This window comes from Arvicola amphibius, chromosome 18, assembly GCF_903992535.2.
Source record: "Arvicola amphibius chromosome 18, mArvAmp1.2, whole genome shotgun sequence".
Taxonomy (NCBI): Eukaryota; Metazoa; Chordata; class Mammalia; order Rodentia; family Cricetidae; genus Arvicola; species Arvicola amphibius.
The window spans coordinates 18,967,401-18,980,579 of NC_052064.1; positions in this window are offsets into that span (position 1 = coordinate 18,967,401).

Consider the following 13,179-nt stretch of genomic DNA (forward strand, 5'->3'; position numbering starts at 1 on the left):
GAAGGGAGGCATCTGCCAGCAGAGGATGTCGGCATTGCCGATCATTCTCACCATCCGGGACAAGGACGTGAATCAAAGTGAACATTCGGAATCAGCTCGGAATGTTCTGATTGAGACTATTCACTTGCCAAACTGGTCGGTATGAATTAAGTGAAAATGAAGACACATACAAACAAACAAACAAACAACAGTTACTTGGGAGCAGGAGTTAAAGGGCTCAAATGGAACAAGAAGGGCTGGATGCCGGGGCGAGTGGTCGGCCAGCCTTTAGTAGTCTTCTTAGCGCTGACATTTGCGATAGCATCGTACATCCGCGCAGCAGCCCGTGCTATGCATTTCATCTGCTCTTTCTATAGTGACAATGATTTTTATCATCTTAAGATACTTCCCACTTTGTCGCTGCACCGCACCCCCACCCCCACCCCCAGTCTGGGCTCTATGCGCTAGAACCCAGTTCGCCAGCTTCGGGCAAGGGGCTGGAGGTTGAGAATACACAAATACACACGCAGAGACAGACGGACACACGGACCTTCCAACACCGGTACCAAAAAGCCCTTCTTTTCTAGCACCATGGAGGCTTAAATAGCCTGCAGTCAATGGCCAGCCAACAGGTGAAAATCCTATCCTCTGATCCTCTAGGTAAAGCACAGCTTTTAGTAACTTCAATTAGAAGGCCAGGACTCATTAGTCCCAACACCACTTTATTTCCACGAACCCATGCAGTCGCATTATAAACTTACAATAATGACAACATAATTTGGAATTTTATCCCAGCTATTTGGTCTTTTTTCCTCTAAAATCTGCTGAATATAACTATCTAATTTTCATTGTTTACTGCACAGGTGTGCATCCATAGGATCCATGTGGAGGCTGGAGGACAGCTTGAAAGGGTTGGCTTGTTTTCCCTTCTACCATGTGATTCTCAATAATCAAACTCAGTCTGACTTGACAGCAAACACTTTTACCCATGAGCCATCTTGCCAACCCTAGCCCTAACCTTTGAAAGATTACATAGGCTGCAGCTTGTGTTCCTTCTGTGTGTTGTTACGGTGAAGGGGATTATGGGAGTTCGCAGTTCTCTTCCTCTGCTGGCGAGCATGCGCAGTGACCTCCTCCTTGGGCAGAAGAGTAGACTGGTGTGTGACTCACTTCCAAACAAGGAATGATAGTCAAGGACACGGTGACAGCATCTTCGGGGATGCGTTCTTAAGGGTATAGAGTCCAGCTCAAGTTCTCCTAGATGCCCTCGCTCTCTGGTTGATGAGGTAAGCTTCTACCAAGCAAAGAGTTGACGGAGTCCTCTGATCCATAGTCAACAATAAAAAAACCTTCAGATCAAAGTTCAGGAGAAACGTAACTGTACCAAGTACCGGAAGAGCTTACAAGCAGATTCTCCCCAAGGCGAGCTTCCTCTGAGCCCTCAGTTTTGCCTATGACCTTGGTTAGTGCATTGTGAGAGGCCCGAGAGCACATGGTGTTCTCAGAGGCTTGATCCATAGACTCCGGGAGATAATGACCATGCATCATATTGAGCTGCAAATTCGCAGTAATAATTGTTATATATAAATAGATAATGAACATAACATGAAACTATTAGATTATAACAACCACTCCTCAGGATAATTATAAAGGTGTCTTATCAATGGCTTGGTTTATGTTTAAGAAATGTTTTCAATGGAATCAAGCTAGTCAGCTTGGCTCACTGCCAGGGCTATGGTAATTAATAATCTACAATGACATTACCATAATCCACCCCCCTGGGAAGTTCAGTTCTCAGAAAGAATTCTAAGATTGGTAGACAATATCAGAGACTGAGCACATTGAAGTGTTTGTTAAATTTAGAAAGATAACTCAGAAAACCAACAATCTGGGGCAAAGCAACAGGCCTGTGATGAGTTGGCACAGGACCTGGGAGCAGGAAGTTAATTATTATTTAAAAGCGGGTAAGTAGCTCCTGGGCTTCATGGGAGTCAGCACTATCTTTCTTATTCAGTCTAAACATGGACTCACGGAGAGAAATATGGTTAGTGCTCAGGCAAGGGCCATTTGGCATAGCAACTGTCTTCTGAATTACTGCCCACTGATGGAGCAGCTGTAATGAAAGCTAGCATCCTAAGCAGATCTCCTTCCCACTGGGCTGCTGCGCTTCCTTCACTGTGGGGAAACAGACCCTAGATAACCGTCCCAGCTAGAGCACATTCATTTCCTCTTCCCTGTCAGTGAGAACAGACAACATACGTCATCATGAGTTGGCTGAACTGAATCATTTTTCCTATGTCAGAGCAGTGAAAACGCCAACAATCGACCACAGCCGTGTTTCCCGCACTTGGCATTGGTTCCCTTTCTTTTATAGGGCAGGGGGCAATCAGCCACGTTTCACTGGGACAGGGACAACAGAATGGACAGGAAATGGGGGTTCTCAAGATGATGCCCGAAGACTGGGAATGGATACCCAGTCGATTTTTCTGGTCTATCTTGAGAGTTGCGGAAATGGTGGAAGGCTTGGCCCCTGAGATATCACTATGACAGAAGTAGCTTGGTCTGTCTCCCAGACAACCAGGTTTGGATGAGACAGCCTGGTATTTTCAACTCCATGAGGCTGAAACTCTACAGGACTGGAGGTGAGCGGAGCAGATATCACTAACTCCTCATTTACTGTCTTGGAGGCCATGCCTGTTAGAAAGGCAAGAAAAGAACCACAAGAAAAAAAAAACAACCTACAGTGCCATAAAAGGTTTAACTCTTGGCCTTGCCCTGGCCAGTAGACGGCAGGTGCGGAGTAGAACACACAGCCAGGATGAGTGACTTCATTGTAACGTAATGTCACAGAAAGAAATCTCCTGGCACACAACCTACAGACACGTTTATGGATTTGGGATTCTATTTAACTGATTAGCAACCTCCACTTCCTGTTGTCTTTGTTAAAAAAAAAATGCTCATTTGTGTCTCGGATTCATCTTAGCCCAGTCGGACTAAATCTAATTAGATTTCTTTTGTTTTGCTTTTCCACAAGAATTACTGACTGTCACAATCCACAGCTTCATCTTGTCTAGGCTCTTAGAGTTCACTCTGCCTGACAAAGACAGCTTGAAAATTGGTAGCTGATGACTACTGTGAAGGTCAAAAATCATGGCTTGTCCGTTGCTCTCCTGGCTAATTCTAGACTCGGTAACAGGTTCACGGCTTGTATAGCTGATTCTGAGCAGAGCCCAGTGGCTGCCAGGACTGTGCCTGCTGCTGTCTCTGAGTGAAGCAGACTGGAAAATCACCCAAAAGAAGAATGGTCTGGCTGGCCTGATGCGCTGTCTGACCCAACTCGGCTCCCGCTACCCGTCTATCTTCTGCACAAGAAATCATGGCCGAGCCCTTGGTCTGAAGCTTCCATTCTGATTGCCAATCTAGTTGTTCCCCTGGTCACTCTCTGGTCCACCTGACTACACTTTTGAATGATCAGAAGTGAACTGCTAAAAGATTGATGTTTGGCAATTCACTGGTGGCTTTGACCGTGTGTGTATCTGGGAACACAGGTCGTAAATTCTGCCTTTCTTGCCTGCAATTGACTGTAATTTTTGGTTTTAACAGGGTAATTACATTTGAGCAGTTCCAGGAATCTTAGAGGATGAAGGCGCTTCATCTGACACACCGGCTTTACTGTTCTTATAATCAATTCAGCTAAGACTTAGGAGGTATTCTTACCCCTCCAAAGCCACTTCCTCTCCTGGTGTGTCACCTCCAAAGCTTCTAAGAAAAATTATCAAAGCCTTGCTCCTTGGGATTAACATAAAGCCGTGTGGCCCTACCTGCCAGCTGCCCATCCCCTCCCCCGTTTCCCCTTTATCTCTTTTCTCCCTTAGTTCTCATATGAGAATACGACAGAGCAGTCCATCCCAGCTGCTGCTGTAATTGCTGACTGAGGAATTTTAGGCAGAGTCCTCTCCACAGAGCACCGTCCTGCTGGTCAGTGCCACTGAAGGCATTTGTATCATGGAAAACGCCTTTAGCTGTTCAAAGGCACGAAGTTTTTGTCAATGCTATTATTTTGCTTTATTTATTTATTATGGAGTAGGGTGCCAGCCTGACCCAGGAAGATGCTGAGATAATATGCTTAAGTCTAAGACAGAAGGTCAAATCCTCTTTCCCGAGCCAGCTTCTTGGTGAACTTGAACAGCTCCTGACAGTTGCCGAGATAAGATCTACACAAAGGCATTTGTTTCCTTGTATAACAAAGGCAGCGAGTGGTTACAATTTCTAAAGGATTGGAGACCAGAAGGAGTCTAGTGGTGTAGGCTGGACGAGAGCTTCACACATTCAGCAGAAGCAGACAAAAACTTAACAGAGTCTCAGTGTGGGAGGTAGGAGGAACGTTCCATGTCAGTCAGAGAAAAAGCGACATAGTCTCTTTTACGAAACTTTGTGTTTATCATTAGAAGTGCACTGTAAAATAATGATAAAAGTAAGAAAAGGGGGCATTAACATCATCACTGTTTGCTGTCCTCCTGAAGTATCAATTGTGTGAGCTGGACTTTCACTTTCCCGCAGTGCAATGAATTTGTTGGAACCAGCATCACCACAGGCCTGTCAGGAAAGGGTTACAATATATGTCAGGAAGGCTAGATCTCTAGGTGAGATAGTTTCAGTCTTAAATTCCCCCGAAGGCTCAGCTCTCCCTCTGGAAGGAAGCTGTGGGAGATTTAAGAGGTGACCTGCAGGGAAGTTGTCTGTCTGGCCGCTGGCAGGCCAGCCTTGGCAGACTGTTAGAACCACAGCCTTTCTTCCCCTGCACCATCACTTCCTGGCTCTCACAGGGTGAGTGGCTTGGCTCCATCCACCCAGTGCTTCCATTGTGTTATGGGCAGGCTCAAAAGCATCAGGACAAACCAGCCAGATTGAAACCTCTAAAACAAACCCTCTCTTCGTAGAGTATCTCAGGTATGTGTTATAGAGATGAGTAGCTACAGGCTAAGAGGCAGGAGTGCCTCAGCGTCAGGAGCCAGTGAATCTGTAGGAAGGCAGTGCATCCCGAAGAAACAGATTCTGGAGTGGTTTCTGGCTCACACCAGGACTGCTCCACTAGGCGTATGCACACACAATTCTGCAAAGCTCCCGGACAGGTGTGAAAGCTGTGGAGCTGCTTCACTTCTTCCTAGTTGATCTCTCTAAAGACGTAAGAGGAGACAGGGCCAAAGAAACATGCTGTTTTTTGCCGCGCTCTCCCTGGCTATGCAGAGACACATGGGCCTCTCAGACTGCTAAATAAGATAAGATAATGTAAGCTTTGGTGCCATTTTTAGAAAAGATAACAGTGGTCATTTCCTCTGGAGATTCTTTACATGCTGATAAGTTTTATGGGATAATTTTCTTTCTTCTTTTCCACCTGATTCTTGAAGGTTTGGGCCACCATAGTCTTTATAGATCCAGAGCCCAGCGAGGCTGGAGTCAGGAATCCAGGGAGGGATGTGCCTGAATTCAGATTCTCGGTGAATCGAAAGCTTTAAATGATGGTTAATTACGGTAGTGATCCCGGTTAGATCCAGTAGTGGTGAGTGATCCAGTCATTCATATATCATCCATTCATTCCATAAGCATAGAGCACACCCTCATGCCAATCATGTAGAGTTGTATAAGAAAATATGAAGCCGAAATTCTTCAAAAATGTTGCATCTACAAGCTTGAGTTAACTGCTTGGCCTGGTTGAACAGAACACCCTAATCATAGGCAGCGATGTATGGCTAGTCGAAAATTACCTTGATTTGTCTTCAGTAGTTTGCTTTTAACCTTTTTACCCAATCTGGCATCCCTGTGACTATTATGTAACTCTCCCAGCATGCACTGTTAAGTTTAGTGGACCTCCAGCTGCTACCAACCTTACTGCAAAGAAGACTTCAAGATGATAGCTGGGACTTATAGAAAAGATGCCCATGCTCCATTGAGGTCTTCCTGCCTGATGCCCCCACTAACACTTTTGTTAAGCACTATGTCCTTCCTTGTTCTTCAACTATAAAATTTCAATTAACTGCTTCCATTTAGAATGTAACATTCAGGGTAGCTTGAATCCATGTTCTCAGACCTTGGTCACTCATACATGACTCAAAATAAAAGAATTCCCTTAAAAAAATAGTTGCTATTTTGTGTCCTCAAACACCAAGAAGATGGAATAACTAATTTTCCCTGTACTATCATTCATTCGTTCACCATATGAATGCTTCATGTAATCATGGTATTTTATACTAGAGGAAATACAGAGGAGAAGCAGTTACTAACCACATCTGGGTAATACAGATGACAGTCTTGCTCTAAACGTGAAGGCTGAGCTACTACCCTCGGCCACCTGCCCCTTTTGGTTGCTGTCCCCAGCTGCCTGAGTCACACCCATCCTTTGGGTTTCTCATCCTCTCAAAATTGGACTGAGAGAAGGAGACCAGAGAATTACAACCAAGAGCTAAATTCCACAGCGATCCCAGAGCCATTCCAATCAAATTCTGCAGAACTCTGCTGAGCTGATGCCTCGGCCCCACCCTCCTCTTTGTCTCGTGGTACCCAGTGGAAGTGTCATCCAGTCTGTCATCCGTCTCCATGTGAAAAAGTAGTTTGAGAAAGGTTAAAAAAAAAAAATTCTCGACACTCAGAAATGTATTGGCATGCTTTAACTTCTGAGGCTGGCAATACAGGGCTTTCATTATCATTTTTCCTCCCCTTTCTTGAATGGAAATGTGTGCTTGGAGAATTGATTTGTCACTGTCTGATTTTTAAATTACTGGCTGGAAAATAGTAATCATGCCCCTTCTGTGATTTCAGCCACGTCAAAAAGTGGTAGGTGGCAGGGCCATTTTTTGGGGGGACCCAGCAGGCTCCTGGGATCTCTTTTCATAGGTGTGACAGCACAGACAGATCATTGTCTGGCCTTTTTCTATTAATCCAGTTGTTGCTTTTAAGAATCTCAACACATATGTTTCTCTACACGGGTAAGGATGAGGGCTTTGCATTGTAGCTCAGTACACAAGGAGTGGCCAATTCCAATAGCTTTGGGATAGCATACATCATGTCTTACAAACCCAAGCAGGCAGCAGAGGCTCTTTGCGTCTCTTACAAAAGTATGTGGCTCTGCGGTGTTTTGCCTGCTGATAATAAAATGCAAGAGCATGTGGGAAAACACAAAACTTACAGCACACAGCTCTTAAGCCTGCAAGCACTTCGTAAAATACCCAACTGAACAAAACAAGAGTCATTATAGGAGCTAAGAAGATAGGTCTGTAACGCGCTTATATACAAGTTGAGGTCCTAGGTTTGATCCCGCATGATCAGGTAAAAAGCCAAGCATAGTATCATGTGGTCATGACCCCAGAATCGTGGAGGTGGAGGCAGGTGGATCAGTGAGCCTGGCGGGCCCACTGCTCTACCATAACCACTGAGTGTAGATCTAGTGAAATACATACGCCTGTCTTTCATTCAGCTTAGGTTACAGGACAAGACAAGACTGTTGCAAAGTTCTCTCACTTGGATAATTATGAACTCACAAAGATCAACATAGAAAACAAGTTTTCTTATTCCCACAGAAGAGGGAAAATCCCTCAACCTCTTTTGGTGTCATGCGATCAAATATTATTTGGAGAAAGAGGGAAATCCTGCTCACACATTATGAAAGATGGGCTTAAAATGGCTTATTTTTTTTTCTGCCTTATATTTTAAAAGATCAAGGATCAGTTCGAACTATGAACTAACTAGTAATTGAATTAGAGCTCACCTACTGTTTCCAAACTATTTTTTTACTTTGGAAATGGTGAATGTAACACTTACTATTTGTTGATGTCTGTTGCCCAGTTGAATAGACTGTTCTTGTTTTAATTACTTTTTCTTTGGGGAATGTCTGCTGTCTGTCCCATTTATTTGGACAGCATTATGACCTAGCCTCTCTGGTTATGACTGAGAGTGTCACTTGTGGACTGAGGATGTAGCTCAGTCAGTAGAGGGCTTGCCCTACAAAGTCTACAAAGACTTGAGTCTTACCCTAGCATTCACTCTATAAACAGTGTGTGTGTTCGCATACACATATAAGTACACACACACACACACACACACATATATATACATATACCTATACATATGCATGTGTGTGTGTTCGCATACACATATAAGTACATATCTATACGTATACATATATATATATACATATACCTATACATATGCATGTGTGTGTATAAACACACCTGCAATCCCATGATGTGGGAGGGACAGTCAAAAGGCCTCCCCACCATCAGCTGGTGTCTGCATGTGTCCAGTGGTGTCTGTCTGTTCTCCACGTGCTGTAAAGAAGGCTTCTTTGATGAGCAGTGGTAGCCAGAGGTCTGCGGATATCAAGGCAAGATTCAGGGTGTGTGGTAAGGATTCTGTAGGTCTAGCAAAGTGGCAGAAACAGATCCTTGTCAAAGGGCCATCACCTCACTGGCCCTGATGACTAGGTTTATAGTACTATATGTTTTCTTTCCTGTTTAGTAGCGTTTGTACATACACATTTATATGTGTACACATGTATGTATATAACAATAAGAGTAGAAGAAAACAAGGTTATTAGCTTGAGAGTGGAACGCATGGGAGGGTTTCGGGGGATGGTAGATGGAAGGCACTGAGGGGGAAAGGGAGGAAGTGACATAATCCTATTTCGATTAAAACATTAAAATAAAAAAATGTACATGTATATATTCATGATGTCTATATTTGTGTATTCTGCATGTATAATTTTGTTCTGTAGGTGCTGGAGAGATGACTCTATGGTTAAGATCACTGGATGCTCTTCCACGGGACCTGACTTTAACTCCAAACAAACACATGACAGCTCACAACCACCTGTAACCCTAGTCCCAGGGGCTCAAGTGCCTCTCTGTACTCTGTGGGCACCAGGCACACGTGTGGCACCCAGACTTACATGGAGAAAAAAACACTCACACCTATAAAATAAGTATTTAAAAATATATTTTTTTCTGGGGAAAAATGTTTTGTAAACAGAACTTCCCCAGTTTTTCCCCTCTGTCTAAAAATTATTCAGCTTAGGGGCCAGAGAGATGGCTCGGCAGTTGGGAGAACTGGCTACTCTTCCAGAAGACCCAGGTTCAATTCCCAGCACCCACAAGTCAGCTTTCAACTGTCTGTAATTCCAGCTCCAGGGCATCTGACACCTTCACACCAATGTACATAAAATAATAATTTAATTTTTAAAGAAAATCATTAAAATTATTTAGTTTATAAATTATATTGCTATATATAAAAGAAAATCTAGCTTAAACTGTTTTAAAATAAAATACATCATCTTTGCACATTATTTTTAACTTCACTCAAATTTTGGCTAAAGTAACGAACCAGTCTATAAACTTCGTTTCACTTGTCCCACGCTGTAACCCTTTCATTTTCTATTTTTAGTCTCAAGTTCTGGGACTCCTTTGGGTTTGTACACAGGAAGTTGTTCCTGGCGTGCGATAGCGCTTGCCTGCATTTCCAGCTCTGGAGATGCTGAGGCAGGAAGATTTCAAGTTCAAGGATAACCTGGGTTACATAATGAGCTTTTGTCTCAAAAGTAAAGATTGTTCTCTCTTGCTTTGTTCCATGCCTTTCCCTGCCTCTGCTTGCTCTACTTCCTTTCCTATGGCCAGAGATACTTTTTTTTTGAAAAGTAGCAGAAGCACAGGCTTTATTAAATAAATTAAAAAGAGAGGAATATGTGGGGGTCCACAGAATTCAGTTCACTCTACCTTGGCTAAAGGTCAGAGAGTTTAAGCCTACTCTTGCTCTTTCAAGGTTACTGATAAGATGGTTGACTTAAAGTGGCTACAACAAGATATCTTGACCTAGAGTATGGTTACATGAGAAGGCCCACAGAGGTGTTCCACCATGACCAAAGGTCACAGAATTCTTATATGTGAGAATTCCTGAATCAGGTCGACCTGACCAAGATTAGGAGTTTCCCTTCAGGGGTTCGGATTGGTAGAAGAGGCTGTGGCACCTCTGAAGAATTGATACCACCATCACAGCTGGCAATCCACACACACTTGTGGGCCTCTGGGCATCACTCCGTCACAGCGCCTGGAGATGGACGTTCTTACACCAGAACTGCTTCCGGCTGAGACAGCCTCCTCCCCAGAAAGCACACAGAAGGTGGAGGTAAGAGGACAATGACAGGTGTGGTCACTGTGACTGACAATGGGGAAATCAAGTTGACCGCATCTAGGTGAATGGGAAAAGATTTTAGTTCCGGGTGTGCCTGTGAGGGTTGTCCAGAGAAGCCTGGCAGTGGGTGGCACTGTCTAGTGGGGCTGGGGACAGATAGCACCAAGAAATAGAAGAATCTCCTCTCCCCCCCCTCTCTCTCTCTCTCTCTCTCTCTCTCTCTCTCTCTCTCTCTCTCTCTCTCTCTTTCTCTCTCTCCTTCCTCTGTTCCTTCTCTCCCTCTTACCCTTCCTCTCCCTCCCTCCTCTTCCCTCCCTCCCTCCCTCCCTCCTCCCTCCCTCTTCCCTGCCTCCCTCTCTCTCCCTCCCTCCTTCCTCCCTCCCTCTCTCTCCCTCCTTCCTTCCCTCCCTCCCTCTCTCTCCCTCCTTCCCTCCCTCCCCCTCCCTCCCTCCTTCCTTCCCTCCCTCCCTCTCTCTCCCTCCTTTCCTCCCTCCCCCTCCCCCTCTCTTTCCCTCCCTTCCCCCCCTCCTTCCCTCCCTCTCTCTCCCTCCTTTCCTCCCCCCCCTTCCTCCCTTCCTTCCCCCCCCCCCCCCCCCCCTTCCCTCCTCCCTCCCTCCACCATGCTTTTTCTCCTGGAGTAGTCTGGTCTCTACTGCTGTCCTCGGTCTTCATAGTCCAGATTTCCTGGCCCTTCACATTGGTGGCCCTCCAGGTTTGTGACTTAGGTGGAAGCGTGTTGTCCTCAGTTTCCCTAGCTCCAAGGTTTCCTATTGGACTGAGTGACTCAACGCATTTCTGTACTCCTCTGACTTGCAGACAGGCGTGGTGGACTCTCCAGCGTCCTTGATCACGGGAGAGAATGTAAGAACGCCTCCCCCCTTTCTCCATAGTAGGCAATCCTTGCTTGTGCTTCTCCAGGGAACTCTGCCTGCCCCACTTCTCTTAGCCTCTTTTGAGCCGTCTCACACAACCATAACTCTTTAAGGTGCTGTTAGTTAGCCTGGTTTTCATGCAGTCAATGCAGACTCTGTTGGCTTTCAGCAACAGAAACCTGCACATTGCCATGGGCTGAAAAGGAATTTACTTAAAGGCTGTCTGGAAGCCACCGAATCTTACGGCAGGGATGATGAGGTGGGTTGGTGATATGGTTTGAATCTTAACGTCCCCTCTAGGCCCGTTCTGCTGTCTACTTAGTGGTACTTTGGGGCTATGGAGCCTTTAACAGGAGTGACCTAGCTCTAGCAGTAACTAAGTTATTAAGTTACAGTCAGGTCCTGGCTCTCCCTGCCTCCTACTCTACTAGTGTAAATGGCCAACACGATACCGCCATGCCTTCCCTTCTGTGAGTGGCTGAAACCCCCACGGCAGCACAAATAAACTGTTCCTTCCCAAAGTGGTTTCCGTCAGGTAATTTGGTTGTGGTGCTATAAAACCAAAATAATATGGATGTGGTAAGAGTCCTGGTTGAATAGCAGCTTCAAAGGTTGGCAGCTGGTAACAACACCCAAGCCCACTCAGAAGTGGACTTACTGCTTCCCAGAGTCAGCCGCAGGCATCATGGAAGACGCCACTTGGCCAGTGTCTCTGCTTGGAGGCTGGCAACTATCTCCACCAGGAGATTTCTCCACAGTGGGTACAAGCGTGAGCTTCGTGTTGAAGGCGGGGGCAGGCATGTCTTATCAGTAGGCGTAATGTTATTGGTTACATGACAAAAGCAAGGGAACCAGGGAGTCTTGCCTCCTGAAGTAGAGCACCCCCCGGCTGACTCTAGCACGCCAAAGTCATAATTCTGCTCTTCTTATCTTGTTCCAATCCTCTCCCTTTAAGAGCTCAGCTGCCACAAACCCTCCTTGACCTGACCATTCACCATCAGCAAAGACTTCAGCACTCAGGAGCGTGTACTTCTTAGTCTACCACAAAGCGACATCCAAGAAAGCCCACGCATATTGAAAATACTGCAAGGCAAAGATACATGGAATCCACCTAACCTGCTGGGCATCCTGACCGGCACCCAGTGCCTGCAGACTATGGTTCTTCATCTCTATTACCAGGGTAACTGGGAACCCGTACTCACTGCTGCGGGCGCTGCCTGGCATCCAGAGAACTGGACAGAGCAGCACTAGGTAGCTTAGAAGAGATTAGATTAGATTTAAAATTCAGAGCATAGCTTCTACTGAACGTGAACTGCTTTTACCCCCGTTGAACAGTGAAACAAAGCACAGCAGAAGCGTAGTGAGGCCGGGCTGCCTGTGTTAGTCGATCGACCTGGGATGGTGGAGAGGAAGACTGCCCTTCTGCTGTCTTTTCAGAACCTGCTTCTCCAGCCCTTCCCTGCATCATGAAAGAAACACTATGGTGACTCTTTTGCTCAGCTCCACCCTGTCTGTCCCGTTCTCTCGCCAGGAGCCCTGTCCAACACCAGCCCACTTTCTCTCTGCCTGTGCACTAAACAAAATGGACCAGAAGGGGAGCTCAGGACTCAGAAGGAGGAATTTAATCCACCCTCTTCTCCTTTAAGTCAAAGCTGGCTGGCTGCCTCATTTCTAAATGGACCTCCCTGCTATATTGGGTTCCTTCTCATGTTCCTTGACCTCTTGACTACAATCCCGGTGCACTTGACATGAAAATAATTTCACCAAGCTCACTTGGCCCTGTCTTGTATTACCAGCCTTCCTGGGGGGTTTCCATATCTGCTGGTCTTTCTTCTTGGCCAAGCCAGTCTATTTGCTGTAAATCTCTAAAGATCTGCCGCCAAATGCCTGCTGTCAAATCCCCTTGCACCTGCCCAAATGTCACCTGCGGCCACCTCCGTCTTTCTACAGCTCCTGGTCTCCTTTGGCTGTCCCAGCTGGCCCCTCTTGCCTGTGATGGAGATAATCTGCTTTTATCTCTTATCCAAAGTATTCCAGCGTCAGGGCAGCAAATGGCTCATGACATTGCATATTGTTTTTTTTTTTTTTTCAGCCGTTCAAACTGGAAAATGAAAGGGTTTGAACTATAAAGTGTTGGTTTCTTATTTGCAAG